The sequence below is a fragment of the Dipodomys merriami genome, unplaced genomic scaffold, assembly GCF_024711535.1.
Source record: "Dipodomys merriami isolate MVZ:Mamm:240054 unplaced genomic scaffold, mDipMer1.0.p SCAF_638, whole genome shotgun sequence".
Taxonomy (NCBI): Eukaryota; Metazoa; Chordata; class Mammalia; order Rodentia; family Heteromyidae; genus Dipodomys; species Dipodomys merriami.
The window spans coordinates 190,079-208,353 of NW_027206222.1; the positions used below are offsets into that span (position 1 = coordinate 190,079).

The 18,275-nt window shown below is 39.1% G+C and overlaps 1 long non-coding RNA gene across 2 annotated transcripts in view; it reads right to left on the reverse strand.

Annotated features, from left to right (window-relative positions):
• The window catches only part of LOC138815317 (uncharacterized), a 317,682-nt gene that overhangs the window by 164,197 nt on the left and 135,210 nt on the right, over window positions 1-18,275 (reverse strand). For both annotated transcript variants that reach the window (XR_011368287.1, XR_011368288.1), the window contains one exon: window positions 7,280-7,345. This is a non-coding gene — a long non-coding RNA (uncharacterized lncRNA). The remainder of the gene's footprint in view (window positions 1-7,279; window positions 7,346-18,275) is intronic.

Below are 18,275 nucleotides of genomic sequence, written 5' to 3' on the forward strand. Positions count from 1 at the left end.
AATCTTATAAATGTGTTAGAAATAATTGGATGAAAGAAAAAAAAACATTTGAATACATATCTTAGGATTCATTTCCCTAACATCAACTTATCTGACCTTTTCTGCTTGACTCAGACATATACTAGATATTGCAAATAAGGGAAACCATTTTACCTATGTTTCTTTGGGCCTGGCTTACTTCACAATATAATTTTTTTCCAAGTCTTTCCATTTCCTAACAAGTGGGGCAATGTCATTCTTTCTGATGGAGGCATAGAATTCCTTTGTATATATATACCACATTTTCTTGATCCAGTCATCTACTGAGGGGCATCTGGGTTGGTTCCATATCTTAGCTATGGTAAATAAGGCTGCAAAAAACATAGTCGTGCTGGTAGCTTTAGTGTGGTCTTGTTTGTGAACACTTGGGTAAATGCCCAAAAGTGGGATTGCTGGGTCATAGGGGAGCTCTATGTGGAGTCTTTTGAGGAACCTCCATACTACTTTTCAAAGTGGTTGAATAAGTTTACACTCCCACCAACAATGCAGTAAGGTTCCCTTCTGGCCACATCCCCTCCAGCATCTGTTGTTATTAGAGTTCTTGATTATAGCCATTCTAACTGAGGTGAGGTGGTATCTTAATGTTGTTTTGATTTGCATTTCTTTTATGGCTAGGGAGGTTGAACATTTCTTCATGTGTCTATTGGCCATCCTTCTTTCCTATTCAGAGAAGTTTCTCTTTAAGTCTTTAGCCCACTTATGTATTGGGCAGTTGTTTCTTTGAAGATTTGTTGTTGGGGGATTTAATTTTTTGAAATCCAAGTATATTTTAGATATGAGACCCTTGTCTGTTGAATGGCTAGTGAAGATCTTCTCCCAATCCGTGGGCTTTCTATTGATATTGCTAGCTATGTCCTTTGCCATGCAGAAGCTCTGCAATTTCATGCAATCCCATTTGTCCAATCTTTCTTTGCTCTGTTGTGTTTCTGGGTCTCTATTAAGAAAATTTTGGCCTGTGCCAAATAGACCTAGGATTTCTCCTATTCCATCCTGTAATGTTTTCAGAGTATCTGCTTTGACTCAAAGGTCTTTGATCCATTTGCAGTTGATTCTGGTGCAGGGTGATATATAAGGATCTAGCTTTAGTTTTCTACAAGTAGTTAACCAGTTTTGCCAGCATCATTTACTGAAGAGGCTGTCTTTCTTCCATTCTATTCTTTTAGCTCCCTTATTGAAGATTAGATGGCTATAGGTCTGTAGGTTCATTTCTGGGTTTTCAAGTCTATTCCATTGTAGACCCCTTTTCTTCTGATCTGGGGTCAGCAAACATTTTCTATTAAGTGCTATGTCTTATGTATGGTAAGAATTGGGGACCGAATGGTCTCACTTGCAATCACCCTCAATTCTGCTGTGTGTTTCAAAACAAAATCCAATGTGATTAATAAATTAGGGAGGCATGTGAGCATAAACACAAATTTCATGTTTGCTTTGTGCAATTTCCTCTGTGAGCAGTGTGAAGGGAAAGCAGCAAACTGCCCAGGTGGAGACATGGAGGAGGATACGAAACACACAACCCTGACTTCCCCTGTCCATCCTTCGGGTCTCATGGTGTGATGGCCCCACCACACTCACCTGGGGCCATACCTTTCACCAAATTGCAGGTGTCCCCTCCCCCTCTTTACCGCAGCTCACAAACAGCACTGCTTCCCATGCTCACTTCCACAAGCAAGGGACATGTCATTTTCAAGGCAAGCTGCCGTATTCGTGGTGGAGTTTCTCTTAACCATTTAACATGTGTCAACCTGGGAGGCCATGTTGCAGTGAGTGCTTATCCCTCTGTACTGTCTCCTCACTCATTCTGAGCACATTCGACTTTTCCATACCAGAAACAGGGCACTGTCATTTGGATGCATTGCCAGCTCTTTCTACCCCCCTCCACCAGTTCCACAATTCAATTGGTCCTGCTTTATCTAACTGAACCCTAGGGACCCCTTCCCTATAGAACAGCTAGAGGCAGACTGCTTAGCTGGTCCTATTGATCTTTACAGTTTGCATGATCTAGGTAGATATGTCATCACAACCCTGACTACCCTCAATCACTAGGTGACTTACTGGAATCCACAGCTGCTTGCTTGAAATCCACCAATTAGTACACCCTGCAGGAAACATGTTTAGATCACATGTCACATCCAACAACGCCGTGGCTCATTGATTCTCCCTCTCTCTTCACATGCTTCTTGACCTCAGGTAGTGTGTGTAGTGTGTGTGTGTGTGTGTGTGTGTGTGTGTGTGTGTGTGTGTGTGTGTGTGTGTGTGTGTGTGTGTGTGTGTGTGTGTGTGTGTGTGTGTGTGTGTGTGTGTGTGTGTGTGTGTGTGTGTGTGTGTGTGTGTGTGTGTGTGTGTGTGTGTGTGTGTGTGTGTGTGTGTGTGTGTGTGTGTGTGTGTGTGTGTGTGTGTGTGTGTGTGTGTGTCCCCAGGCACTCTCCTCAGGGCTTGTCAGAAGCTAAATCTTTAGTGTGGATGTTAATCATATTCTCTATTCTAAAGACCTTTAAGATCAACACATCTCCCTTCCATATGTCACTGGCAAAGATTTCAAGTTACCCCAGTGCCATTTCCCCTTATTTCCCCTGTGACTCTTGCTGTATAATTTTGCATGGTGTGTGGTATTTAGAAACACCTGTGCCACATGAGTAGAGTGCTAACTGTACCCCCACTGTGTCACTGTGTGGTAATCACAGCCAGAGACACGATGCACAAGAGCACTGATACAACTTCACTTACAAACAAATCAGACAGCAGATTGGGTTGAGCTTGTAGCCTTATTTTCCAGCCTTTACTTTGTGTTCTCTCCTGGCTCTGTTCAGTCACAGGCCACACATCAACATACAGTCAACAACAGACCACATGCACAACAGTTACTCCATAAGAACAGAAGGTGTTGCAAACTGCCATTGTCTATGACATCAGAGCCATTTTTGTCCATTATGTCCAGAGCCATAAGTGTCCTCTGCAGCAGCATCTCAATGATGAACCCACCTAACAAGGTCTCTCTGAGGAAAGCCTATTGTCACTATGAAGGGACAATGACTACATGACTCAATTACTACGCTCAGTTCCAGGACAGCAGTTTGCTCCTCTGAGTGCTCCTCTCCCCAGAGGCGAGAATTCTCTGTAATCTGGGATTATTTATTTCTTTCCCTCAGTTCCCAGCACTGTGCTTGGCACACATGGACTAAGGAATTTAATAATTAACCTCTTTACTCAGTAGATGCTCTAAAGAGAGAAAACTGTCACCCTCCACCTCCCATCCCAGCATAAGGTTTTGACATTTGGATCCAGATGTAAGTAATATTTGTTCAACCCTGTCTCCTCAGCATAGGAGATTTATGCCATTTTCAGCCATCCCTCCAGAGAGGCCCTTATGATGTGCATCATCTCCATTTCATGGGTGAGAGGATTAAATCTCTGGTCATTTAATAACTGCCCCGAGTGAGCTGGTGTACTCACAGAATTGTTTCCCTTCCTGAGAGGAGACACATGGACCAGCTGGGGAATGTGTTCATGCTGACTTTCTTTCTTCTCCACAGAAAATATGTCAAAGCTCTGATTTTTTCCTAACATGACTTTGCCTAACAAAAGGAAATTCAAAAAAGAAAAGAGGGAGAGAGAGAGAAATTTCCCCCAGAAATAGTTTCTTAAAAATCCTTTTCTTGAAGTTTCCCCAGAAATGTTGTTACAGTAACCCAAATAAGGAAGCTTCAGAAACAAAATGAGGTTTCTGTTACCTATAAGAAATACAGAGAAGGTAAAATTGAATTCAAGATAACCCTTTGCTTTGCAAAGGCTCTAGAATTTCTTTGGTTCTAACTTAACAATGCTTTATGGGACCATGCTGGCTTTAACTCAGCTGTAGTAATTCCTATAATTGTGAGTGTTCTGTTTGCAGAATGAAAAAGGGTGTCACTTTTCATCTGATTGCCTTTAACAAAATGCAGTAAGAAAGTATTTATTTGGCCTATTCTCTATTAACATGGGAAATAAAAGCAACAGTGAGCAGCATCATGCCTGCATTGGCAAAATTACCATCTGGAGCCTGCAAATGGGAGTCAGAGGAGTCACTGGGAAAAGCAGAATGTTCAAAGCCCACCTGGCCCCCATTATTGCTATGGAGTTTTGTTCAAAGGCCCATGACCCAGTCAAGTCCCAAAGATCTGGCTTGTCAGTGAAGTGGTCCAAGTTATTTCCTTGTAGACCCTTCAGACCATGCCTGGTTCTTAGCAGAGCATGTCTCCAACAGCCCAAAGGAGGAGAAGGTTCTCTGCTCCTTGGTATGCTGCCTCTCTGGATGAATGCCTGGAGTTCAATGTGGAACACAATCTATTTTATGAGACAGATGGAAATTGAGTTACAGCAAATAAATCATATGGCACTTCCTCTAGTAATATCTTTCTATAGGGAATTTTCCTGTTGACTAAGTGTGGCCTTATACCTCCTTGATTAGCCACCCAGATGCTTTATTGATATTTGACTCCTATGAGAAATTTCTTAGTCAAAGACTTTCTAGGATTTCTCAACATTCAGAGTTCTGCCACTTGGCATGAAGAATTTTGTAAACAGGTTAATTATACTCACGTATCATACTGCAGATGTACACATCTGATAATATATATACCAATATACAGCTATGCACCCAAATCACCAACTACCCCAAACCTTTCATTCCTTTCCCTATCCAAATGTTTCATTTGATGACTATAGCTTGTGAAAGTAGATGATGAACTGTACAGTTCAATATCTATTAGCAATTCTATTTTTTTAAAAAAAGCCCAAAGATAGCTATGTGCTGGTAGAAGTTCATGCCTGTAATCCTAGATACTCAGGAGGCTGAGATCTGAGGATCATAGTTCAAAGCCAGCCTGGACAAGAAAGTCTGTGAGAGACTTATTTCTACTAAACTACCAAAGAAGCCAGAAGTGGAACTGTGGCTCAAATGGTAGAGTGCTAGCCTTGAGCACAAAAGCTCAGTGCCCAGACTCAGAGTTCAAGATCCAGGATCAGGAAAAAAAAACAAACCCAAAGATCCTTAAGGCAATTATCTGCAGAAACAAATAAAACTATAAACTAAGTTTGCAATTCTAGCTGTGTCTATGAGCCAGTTACATCCTTTGAGTTTCATATCCAAATGAGAAATATTAGACTACTAATGATATTTTTAGGCAAGCCCCTAGGAAAACAGTACATTCAGCACCATGGGATTAGCAAATACTATTTCTTCCCAGGTAACTTGGAATTTTCAAGTTTAGGTCCTGCCAAAATCCTAAAAGATTGATCTCTGGAGAGGATATTGAAAGCCAAGTCCACTGCACTATTGGATAGCCGAACCTGTTCACTGAGAGAAGAGGATAACATGAGTGGACTTAGCTGAGCAATTAATACAATTGTCTCCCCTTACCTACATGTACTATTTTCCATAACCCCAATGAATGCCTAAAGAACTCAGCTAGTACCAACTTCTCTATAGAAGCACTGACATACCCATTACAGGACCATTACAGTTGACCTGATAACTGAGACAGAGCTCCTACTGGGTGAGTAGTGTATATAATGAGAGTATGGTAGACAAAGTGATGCTTCATATCCCAGACAGACTGAGCAGGGAAGTGCAAATTTTCATTGTTATTCTGACCAGCATGAGATTTAACACATGTTTGTTTCTGAAGTTTTCCATGTAGTATTTTCAGACCATAGGTGGCTATGGGTAACTAAAGTCTAAGAAAGTAAAACCAAATAGAGGACTACAGAATATCAAAGTTAGCAAAGCAGAAGAAAAGGAACCATAGATTGGCCACCCTTGGTGTGTCACACTTGATATGTTATCTCACTTAATCCTCAAGCTGGCCACCCTTGGTGTGTCACACTTGATATAAGTTATCCCACTTAATCCTCAAATCAAATGAGGAAACTGAGGCTCATGGGGATTATTTACTCTGACCACTTAACTCATGAGTGGCAATGCTGTAACTCCAACAGAGGCAGGTAGATCACGATCTGCAGACTGAGCTTAGTTTTGCCAGAATGCACTGGCTTCCTCAGAGTCAATTATTTAGCCAATTTAGGCAGTCAGACAACCATGATGCCCATGACTAGAGATAACCAACACAGCACTTGTATTCTTCTGAGACAGCGGTGATGGGCATAATCAACTGATTTAAAAACATTCACAGTACAGATCCCCTGCAGAGGCACTACTGAGGTCAAAATTAGCCTATTCCTGATTGGACACCTCTGATATGTATACAGCAGAGAATGCCGACATTTTCCTGAAGTCAGAGTGTGAAAAGTACCCAAACAGTTGGAGCCTTGGAGATGTGCCAACCCCATTCCAACTAGACAGAAAAGACAAATTGAACAGTCAAGTTTCTGTACTTCAGAACTTTAAACAAAGAGTGGAGACTCCCTGACTGTGGTCAGTTCCTATGATGAAACAAAAAGTCACTGTGATTAACATTCTTTTGCATCATCAAAAAGAAATGGGTCAAGATGAGTGAATGGTAAAGTCTTCTACTGACCACACAGAGCTGTTAAGAGAAGACCTCTGCCAGATAAAGGATGTGCCACCCTATAGTTCTCAATAAAAAAAGCTAAATTTCTTCACAATGGTTTTTAAACTTCCATGGTTTTTGTCTAATGACACTGGAAGGATAGCAAAAACAAAGACACTGTGCTTTTCTAGTCTTTTGAGATAAATTGCTTCTCTTGATGAGCGGCTAATTGTATATTGTTTCCTTTCTGCAGAGTGAACAGGTGCTCTTCACTCCTTGGTTGCATGTGAGAATCACCCGAGCAGTTTTTAAAAAATAATAACTCCTGATTCTTCTGGTAGACCAGATGACCCAGGATTCCCATGCCAGTAAAACTAAAAAAAATGTGGGTTTATAAATCTCTTCTGCTGAGCCTGATTGATATACAGGAGGAGAAAGAACACTGAAAGTGCTGAACTCTGTCGTAAGAATTTGAATTCATGATACAGATTTGAGTTTTGCCTTCACTACGCAATAAGTGCAAACAGAGACCTCTCTAAGAATCAGCTCCCTCTCCAATAAATACATTTAAGATGCAAAGGTCAATAAGATTATTTTTTTGTTGGTTGTGGGATTTGAACTCTGGGTCTGGGCACTGTTCCTCAGCTCTTCAGCTCAAGGCTAGCACTCTATTGCTTGAGCCACAGCACTACTTCCAAGAAGATTTTTATAAGTTCAAAACATTTAAAATAGGAAGTATTGAATCAGGTGCTTACCTGAGACCCAGCTTCTTGGGTGACTGAGGCAGATAGGTGGCTTGGACTCAGGAATTCAGGGCCAGCCTGGGTTACATAATATAGTACATTCCAAAAAAAAAAAAAGAAAGAAAGAAAGAAAGAAAGAGAGAGAAAGAAAGAAAGAAAGAAAGAAAGAATATCATCATTGTATCTATCATAACAAATGTTTATATATATACATATACATATATTATAGATAAACATAAGTTATTACTAGGAGTCTATATAGTATGATTTTCTTTAATATTGAGACTTTAATTAAGAAAATCTCTAGCTATCTGATTTGAATTAATAAAAATAGTATCTCTTTAAACTTTTAGTAGCAAACAAATTCAAAGGCCCATTTCTCTAGAAAGTGTAGAGAATAGTCCCTAAAGTAGAGGATTCTCTGATTTCTGCTCAAGTTCATGCTATGAAGAAGCTTATTGTACTACAGAGGAGATCGACTCCTCTTAGGACCCAGCAACAAGCTCATGTACTGGCAACTGGGGTGGCCCCTACATGTTACACCAGGAACTAGAGGCATTTAGTTCTTCTGAGTCCTCACTAGCTGATCACTAGGTAGGGTAGTAAATAAAAGCAGATGCTTTATCTAATTTGCCTCTGATCAATGGACTTGAGAGGTGCTTAAGATTAAGTCACAGACAAGAGTTCTCACAAAATCAGCCAAACAAAATGCTACTTTTCTTTAAGGAGCAAAAGCCTCATAGATTCAGGCCAGACGCCAGCACTATTAGGAGAGGGCTTGAAATGCAAGATTCAACAAACAGAGGATGGTTTGGGAAGAAAAACAAACCAGATGAAATCGGAGGTTTGTTTCCTGCTTCTGAGTCAACAACTGCAATTGGACAGCTCTATGTGCATAAGGTGAGGAAGAAGGGGAGCCATGGACGCAGCCACCAGTTCACACGTTCCAAAGCAGGGTTACTCCATGGAACTGAAGTGGGGGGAGCATGAGAAATGGATTTTTTTTCTTGAGTTTATTGCATTTTATTTGTAATTTTTTATTCCCCTCACAATGTACATTAATAGAGATTTAGATAAATTTCTCATGCATCTATAAAACAGAATACCCAGGAACCATTATGAAAAATATTACAGAAGAATGATTTTGATATGGGAAAATGCCAACACATTATTAGGTTTCTAAAAGTAAGTTATGTTTTGTACCATGCCCTTTCATAAGAAGTGAATTAGATATACCACATGAAGAATACTGAAGTCATTTATTCATAACCACAAATATTTCCTGGGTGACTTCCATAATTCTTAGGCATTGGGGAAAAGAACAGTAGCAAAACAAGTTCCTTGCTTTATGGAATTTCAGTTCTAGGGACAGCTATAGAAAGTAAACAAATGAACATGTAAATATAAAATATGCTACATGGTGATGTATGCTATGGAGAAAAATGGAGAAGACTTGGGAGAAAAATACAGGAAAATAAAGTAGGAAAGTGCTGGCAGGAACTCCCCTGCATAGACTTAAATTCTCGCTGATAACAGGGCTGGTGGAAATGAGGGGTCCAGTGTGCCAGACTGATAACCTGGAGGAGGTATGCTGGGCAGAGGGAACAGCACATGGCAAAAGTTTTGATGGGCAGAACAGGGTTTGGTATATTCAAGAAGCAGCAAAAAGGACAGACTACAACAGAGAAACAAGAAAAAAAGACAGAAATGATAAAGTGAAAAGACAGAAACTATTATATAATCATTTAGAGTTTTCAGAGTGATGTAGTAGCCATTAGACATATGTGGAGTGATCTGTTTTAAGATTAAGGTCTAATTCAAAATTTCATATGGAACAATAAAAGACCCAAATAGCAAAAACAATCCTTAGCAGAAAGATCAGTGCTGGAGGAATATCAATACCAAATTTCAAACTCTAAAACAAAGTCAAAGTAATCAAAACAGCTTGGTTACTGGCACAAGAACAGACCTAAGGATCAATGGAATAGAACTGAAGACCCAGAAATGAACCCACAGACCTATAGCCACCTAAGCTTCAATAAGGAAGCTAAAAAAAAAAAAAAGAATGCAAGAAAGACAGCCTCTTCAGTAAATGGTGCTGGAAAAATTGGTTAAACACATGTAGAAAACTAAAGCTAGATCCTTATCTATCACCCTGAACCAGAATCAACTCCAAATGAATCAAAAGCCTCAAAGTAAAAGCAGACACTCTGAAAATATCACAGGAAGGAATAGGAGAAACGGAGAAACTCTAGAGCTCCTTGGCACAGGCCAAAACTTTCTTATTAAAGACCCAGAAACACAACAAATCAAATAAAGGTTGGACAAATGGGATTGAATGAAACTGCAGAGTTTCTGTATGGCAAAGGACATAGTTAGCAAGATCAATAGAAAGCCCACGGATTGGTAGAAGATCTTCACTAGCCATACAACAGACAAGGGCCTCATATCCAAAATATACTTAGAACTCAAAAAAAATAACTCCTCCAACAACAAATCCTCAAAGAAACAACTGCCCAATTAATAAGTGGGCTAAAGACTTAAATAGAGACTCTCTGAGGAGGAACTAAGAATGGCCAATAGACACATGAAGAAATGCTCAACTTCTCTAGTCATAAAGGAAATGTGCATCAAAACAACATTGAGATTCCACCTCACTCCAGTTAGAATTGCTATAATCAAGAAATCTACTAACAACAGATGTTGGATGGGATGTGGCCAAAAGGGAACCCTACTTCATTGTTGGTGGCATTTATCCAAAGGATCACATGTGAGGCCATACTAAAGCTACCATCACAACTATGTTTATCGCAGCATTATTCACCATAGTTAAAGTATCAAACCAACCTAGATGACCCTCAGTAGATGAACAGATCAAGAAAATGTCACACACACACACACACACACACACACAATGGAATTCTATGCCTCTTTCAGAAAGAATGACACTGCCCATTTGTTAGGAAATGGAAAGACTTGGAAAAAATTATATTAAGTGAAGTAAACCAAACCCAAAGAAACGTAGGTCCCATGGTTTCCCTTATTTGCAATAATTAGTATATGTCTATGATAATCTTACTAGACAAGTAGAAAAGGTCAAAAGCTATGTACATATGACCATATATGATGATGCTAAGTGAAATGAACCCCAGGATAGGGACACAAGAGGTTTTATCTTTGTTGCTTTTTAATGTACTATGTGATTTTTTTGTTTCTTCTGTATGTTGTTCCCCCATGGTATTACCATTCAACATGTCAGTTTATAAGTACAATGCATCTTGATCAACACCCCCTTTCATCGTTCCCCTCCCTCGCTCCCAACCCAACCTTTACTCCCAGTTGTCCTACTTTCATGGGTATGCATTGAATATTATAACTGCATTTGAACATACAACTTTCCTGGAGACTTAAGAATTCAGACCACAGTTGGCAAAACAAAAGAACAGGGAGGTTGTTGACATCATTCTGGTCAGCAGTGGTGGTGTCTGGAGCCATGATAGAAGTAGGACATGGGATGACAGATCAGATTCAGGGCATATTTTCACTATAGAGCAGATATGGTTTGCTGAAGAATGTGGGGTTTAGAAGAGAAGAGTCACAAATGACTGCAGAGTCTACAGTGACACATGCTCCCAACAGAGCAAGTCTGAGGAGGACTGAGAATTGCTCACTGAAGAAGAAATCTCAACTGGAGAGGTTTGAAGAGAAGATGAGAAAAGTGGAACTGAAGACCAGCAGTGTAGACAACTCTTCTGAGCAAGAGGCAAGCTTTGAGGTACTGTCACATATGACATAAAATCAAAATGTTAACAGCAACTGGGCCTGCCTAGGCAGAGTTTACATAAACTAACTCCTTGTCTACCCTCCCTCCTTCCAGAGTTTTAGGAAAATACTGAATCTGGAGAATTATGACTTTTTAAGCCTTGGGAAGGTAGCTTAGTCCAAGGATACTTATGTAACCTACACAAGCCCCTGAATCTGATCCCCAGCACCATAAGAAAACAGAGGAAAAAAAATCTTTTTGTCTGAAAATTAGGACTTTTTGACTTAAAGTAAGACTAAAGATTATCTTTAATGTATATCAATGTAGGCCTGTAATCCTAGCTCCTCAGGAGGCTGAGATCTGTGGATTACAGTTTGAAGCCAGCTTGGGTAGAAAGGTCCCTGTGAGATGTTTATCTCCAATTAACCACTCAGAAATCAGAAGTGGTGCTGTGGCTCAAGTGATCAAGCACTATCTTTGAGCACAAAGAGGCCTAGGGACAGCACCCAGGCCCTGAGTTCAACCCCATAAGCAACAACAACAACAACAAATATATATATATATATATATATATATATGTTGTTTTATATATATATATACATATATATAATATATATATCAACAAAAAAAAGTTATACACTGTCTCAGAAATAAAAACAGAAAAAGGAGAAACAATATTACATGTTTGTAAAACTATAAAGAATAAACTGTGAGGATCTAAATCAAATCTTCAATTTTGACAATTTTGGGTTATGGGAAAAGGGTAATGGATCTGGGCACACACAAAAAAGAGAATTTTTTAAAAAAATTTATTTGTACTTTGTTGTTCAATGATCAAAAACCTTAAACCAAAAAGAAAAAAAGAATATAAAAATAGTTATTGCTGGAGAAAAAGTAGATTTTTTTATATTATTGGGGGCAGTCCCAGGCCATGTCTTCAGTCCAGCTTTTTACTGGTTAATTTAGAAATGGGGCTTTTCCACCAGCCAGGGCTGCCTTTGAACCACCATCCTTCGTTTCAGTCACTTCAGTAGCAAGAATTACTGCCATAAGCCACCAGCACCTGTTCCTATATTGTTATTTACTGTATTTTTAAAAAGTTTTTTAAAACAATCATACAACCTCTTTCCTTATCAAATCCTTATCAAGTCCATTTCTAAGCCTTCCTTGGTAGAATCTTCCTTAATAAAATACATGGTAGTCAGTCCAGATGGCTCATGCCTGTAATCTTAGCTACACAGAAGGCTGAGATCTGAAAATCAAACACTTCCAGGGCAGACAAATCTATGAGACAATTATCTCCAATTAAGCAGCAAAAAATCAGAGTGGAGGTGTAACTCAAGTGGCAGACCACTAGTCTTTTCTTTTTTATTGTGAAAATACTATACAGAGGGGTTACAATTACATGGGCAAGATAATGAGTACATTTCTTATCAAGCATTGTAGCCTCCTCCTTTGTTTCCCCTTCCCATCCTATCCTCCCCCCAACCAACCCTTCTCCCCCCACCCCCACCAGAGTTGTAAAGTTGGTTTTCGACATACGACTTGTACGTCTCATTGTTGCAATGGGTCCACCTGTATCCCTATTTAAATGATATGTTTTTCCCCTTCCCCTCTACAAATTATAACAACATCAAATACAGTGAAAGCAGGGGTTATACTGTGGGGGAGGGACATACAAAGCAACAAAGAAATAATCTTATAAACTGAACAAGAGCTCTAGGTCCTAAATTCTAGTCCCATTACCAGCATAACAATAAATAAATTGATAAACAAGAAAATAGATAAGTAAATAAACAGAGCATATTATGGCATAAAGGCAATTCAGAAAATGTAAATTAAAAATTCATCTTTTATTTACATTCTCATTCTTTAATCTCTAATTATTTATAATATGCCTAGTATGCATAAAATCTTCCCATTGTAATTCTATCATAGTGATTGGGATGAATAACTTCTAAAAAGTTTTTCCAATGAAATTCTCTTAAAAAACTTGCACCAAGCTGGGCGCCAGTGGTCATGTCTATAATCCTAGCTACTCAGGAGGCTGAGGTCTGAGGATCGAGGTTCCAAGCCAGCCCGTGCAGGAAACTCTATGAGTCACTTATCTCCAATAAACCACTCAGAAAACTGGAAGTAGCATAGTGGCTCAATTGGTAGAGCACTAGTCTTGTGCTGAAGAGCTGAGGGACAGTGCCCAGGTCCAGAGTTCAAGCCCCACAACCAACAAAAAACAACAACAACAACAACAACAAAACCTTGCACCAAAAAACTTAACAGAGGCTGGGTGCTGGTGACACACCTATAATCCTAACCACTCAGGAGGTTGAGATCTCAGGATTGTGGTTCAACACCAGCCTAGGCAGGAAAGTTAGTGAGACTGTGATCTCCAATTAACCACCTGAAACAGGAAGTGGTGCTGTGGTTCAAAGTGGTGAAGCACCAGCCTTGAGCAAAAATTCTCAAGGACAGTTCCCCAGCCTTGAGTTTAAGCCCTGTGACCACTAAGAAAACAAAAAAACAAAAACTAATAGAAAACTAAAAACTAATAGAAAACAAAAACTAATAGAAAAGGAAGCATGGGCAAATTGACCAATCCTACAAACATTCAGAAATTCATGCAATCCTATAAATATACAGATTGATGAGATTATGACTTGGTGAGTCTTATATAGGTATTTCAAATTATACATAGCTGCCAAACTTCAATTTGTGAGGGAAAAAAATCTATGTATACTTGACTGATTTTTTCTTTCAGTATTCCTTCCTTTTCAATTCAAATGTTTCCCAAAGAGTATTAAAAAAGTATTCCTAGCGCGACAACATCCACAACAAACAGCCTTGATGGATAATCAAAGGAAAAGGAAAGACTACTTGTGAAAATGTAGAAGTATTACACTTGCCTTCTTTCCAGAACAAATAGAATATTATAAGCCCATGAATTTCAGCAGTGCAAAAGTAGAGTTGTGTATCACCCAGAATTTCCCAGAAACCCTTCACTGAAACCCAGAATTTCTCAAGAAGGTATCAGACAGTCTATGAGGCATTTTCAGAACAGACTCCAGCTCTGTAAGAACTTCAGTCCAGAGAAGCTTCTAAAGCCACCTTCTTCCACCCTTTACTTACATACAAGGTAGAAAGCAGAGGAAATTCCTCATGAGGGCCAGACTGTGGAAGGAGCCAGAGCAAGGACAGAGAGTCTGTCCATTTTCTATTTTCTCCAGAGTATGCAATCTCTATTTTCATTTAAATGTTATGTACTAGGGTGAGTATGTAATAAAAGAGGCAACCTTAATATAATCTAAATCAATTTTCCCACATGTTTATAGCCTCTTGATCACTCATCTTTCCCACTACTATGCTCACATCCTCTTTTCTTCCTTTTTATGTTGGCAGCACTGGGATTTGAATTCAAATCATGATCCTTCTAATCTCTTCTAAGCAGTTGAGATTATAGATGTGAGAATCACGTCCCAACCCTCTAAGAATCTTCTTAAAACCTTTTTGTTCATAGATATCATGAAATAACCTTGCCCTGGTAGCTTCTAAATAGGTCAACATGGGTCCTGAAATAGCTAAAACATAGTGAATTTGATTTTGAAATGTGAAAAAAAACCAGGTGATAATAATGTTAATGTTTTGCCTGGGCTAACCTCCAACCAAGATCCTTTTGTCTCTGCTTCCCAAGAGTCAGGGATTACAGGAGAATAACATCATGTTCAGCATCACATTGTTTCTCAATCTTTCTTTTTATTATCTTTTTTCTTATCAACTATATGGCCACTAATTACTAAAAGAGATTTCTAAACTTCCCTTTGAAGAAGTTTTGTATGTCTTTAAAAGCTTCTATATAAGATTTATCACAAAGGGGGGGGGGAGGCTGGGAAGGGATGGGAAGGGGAAACAAAGGAGGAGGCTACAATGCTTGTTAAGAAATGTACTCATTATCTTGCCCATCTAATTGTAACCCCTCTGTACAGTATTTTCACAATAAAAAATAAATAAAAATAAAAAAAGATTTATCACAAAGAATATTCTCAATGCAAAAACGTTGCCTACCTTGCTTGTGAGTTCTGCCTCTAAAGTCAAGTTGTGACAGACAACATAGCTTAATATAATTAACTATTCATTAATAACACTGATATAAAATTATCAATTAGAAATTATAATAGGTCTTTCAACTCAAAAATATTCTCCTGAAAAATTGAAGCAGATGTTGAATGACCTAAAATGCTTTTGTTTGTTTTGTTTTTCTTTTTTGTCAGTCGTGGGGTTTGAACTCTGGACTTGGGCACTGTCTCTGAGCTCTTCAGCACAAGGCTAGCACTCTACCACTTGAGCCACAGCAACACTTCCAGTTTTCTGGTGGTTAATTGGAGCTAAGAGTCTCACAGACTTTCCTGCCTGAGCTGGCTTCGAACCTTGATCCTCAGATCTTAGCCTCCTGAGTAGCTAGGATTATAGGTGTGAGCTACCAGCGCCCAGCCTGGACGATGGTTTTCTAGTCAAGGACTTAAACACTGCTGTGTGAATACAGAGTGAGTATATTCAATGCCTTTTGCTGGACTCAGAAAACATAGTACCACCATGGTCAGTACCACACTTAACCATTTCTCAGCAATGGCATTTCAGTAAAAACTCATCATCCAGCACACTACAGTAATGTGCTTAATTGGGATTTTATTCACCTTATGGCTTGTTTATATTTCACTTGTAAATATATTTCAATTTCATCATTGCATAAGAGCTATAAACCTGAGGAGTTTATAAGCATTATGTATATATGTAACAATATAATAACAGTAAGTCAACATGGGAGGTCTATAAAACTTCATTCCTTTAAAAGGGGTCTATGCATTGCTCAGGTTTGAGGAACACTGAATTGAAAAATAATGAGTATTTCTTGTTACTTAAAAAGTTGAGGGTACTTCTGAATACTATTTGCAATGGTCTGAAAAAAGATACACCAGCCAGGTATCAGTGGCTCATGTCTATAATCTTAGCTGCTCAGGAGGCTGAAATCTGAGGATCAAGGTTCAGAGCCAACCCAAACAATGAGATTCTTATAACCAACTAATCAGCATAAATAAATAAATAAATACATACATAAATAAATCAGAAAAGGAAGTGTGGCTCAAGTTGTAGAGTTTCAGTCTTGAATGAAAAAACCAGACAAGAAGACAAGGCCTTGAATTCATGTCCCAGTACCTGCATACACATATACATACACGCACGCACACATGTGTGTGCACGTGCATGCACACACACACACACACACACACACACACACACACACACACACACACACACACACATGAAGGAAAGAGAAGAAAAGATAAAGACACACCAAAGATGTCCATATCTTATTTCCTGGAACATGTGAAACACATCTTCTATAGCAGAAAGCATTCAGCAGGTATGATTTAGTTAATGACAGACACTATGCTGGACACTACAGGTAGGCTGATATAAGATCAACCTTCCAACTATAAGGTATTCATAACAGGATACCAGAAATGAGAGGATAGAGCAAGATGGAAATATAACCCAAGGAAGGGTCACAAGCAAAGAAGGGAAGCAACATGAAGGATCTAGAAGAGGGGGAGCGAAGGCTCCAACACCTTGGGCAGAATACCAACACCTTAATTTAGGGGCTTGTGGCCTCCAGAATTCTACAAGAACAGATCTATCTTACATTTGGTCCTTGAATATGTGGTCATTTGTTACAACATCACTAGGAAACCAATGCCTACTTGAATCCATTTGTATGGAATAATGTGAAGGTCTATGTGTCCACTGGGTTATCTAGGAAGTATTCAGCCATCAGCTGTAAGGACCTGACAGGCTCATGGATGAGTAAAGCATAGATAACAGTGGAAAAATGAAGAGGGACTAGAGATTCCCATCTGTGGTCAGGGCAGCCCTTCATCAGGAATGGGATTAGGTACAAGTACTGGGCTTCTCATTATCAAGCAGGGGTAGTAGAGAAGTAAGGAAGGTTGAGAACATGGAATAGCCAGCCTAAAAGAGTATTACTGGACAGATGCTGATGATGAGGCCACCTTTGCATCTGTGCTGATCCTTCTACTGATCTCAAATGTTTTGCCCAACATTTCTATGCTCTGGATGAGTAAAGGATCTACACTGTTGATGGGAATGTAAACTTGTTGAACTACTCTGGAAAACAGTACAGAGGTTCCTCAAAAGAATAAATATAGAGCTTTCCTATGAACCAGCAATCCCACTCCTGGGCATTTACCCAAATGATCACTAACAAGGCCACACTGAAGCCACAAGCACAACCATGTTTACTGCAGCATTGTTTACCATAGATATGATAAGGAATGAACCCAGATGCTCTTCAGTGTATTAATGGATCAAGAAAATATAGTGTAAAAGACCCCAAATAGCAAAAATAATCCTTAGTGGAAAGACTAGTGCTAGAGGAATATCAATACCAAATTTCAAACTCTAAAACAAAGTCATAGTAATCAAACCTGCTTGGTGGCACAAGAACAGACCTGAGGACCAATGGAATAGAAGTGAAAACCCAGAAATGAACCCACAGACCTATAGCCACCTAAGCTTCAATAAGGAAGCTAAAAAAAAAAAAAAAAAGAATGCAAGAAAGACAGCCTCTTCAGTAAATGGTGCTGGAAAAATTGGTTGAACACATGTAGAAAACTAAAGCTAGATCCTTATCTATCACCCTGAACTAGAATCAACTCCAAATGAATCAAAGGCCTCAAAGTAAAAGCAGACACATTGAAAACATTACAGGAAGAAATATTATAGGAGAAACTCTAGAGCTCCTTGGCACAGGCCAAAACTTTCTTAATAAAGACCCAGAAACACAACAAATCAAAGAAAGGTTAGATAAATGGGATTACATGAAACTGCAGAGCTTCTGCATGGTAAAAGACATAGCTAACAAGATCAATAGAAAGCCCATGGATTGGGAGAAGATCTTCACTAGCCATACAACAGATAAGGGCCTCATATCCAAAATATACTTAGAACTCAAAAAAATAACTCCTCCAGGCTGCAATGCTTGGTAAGAAATGTATGCATTATCCTGCCCATGTAATTGTAGCCCCTCTGTACAGTATGTTCTCAAATAAAATAAAATACAATTAAAAAAAAAAAAAAAAAACTCCTCCAACAACTGTCACTACCGCCTCGACCAGCAAGGAGACGCGACACCGGACTCTTCTCTCTGCCGTTTATTCAGGACCTTTTTTTTTT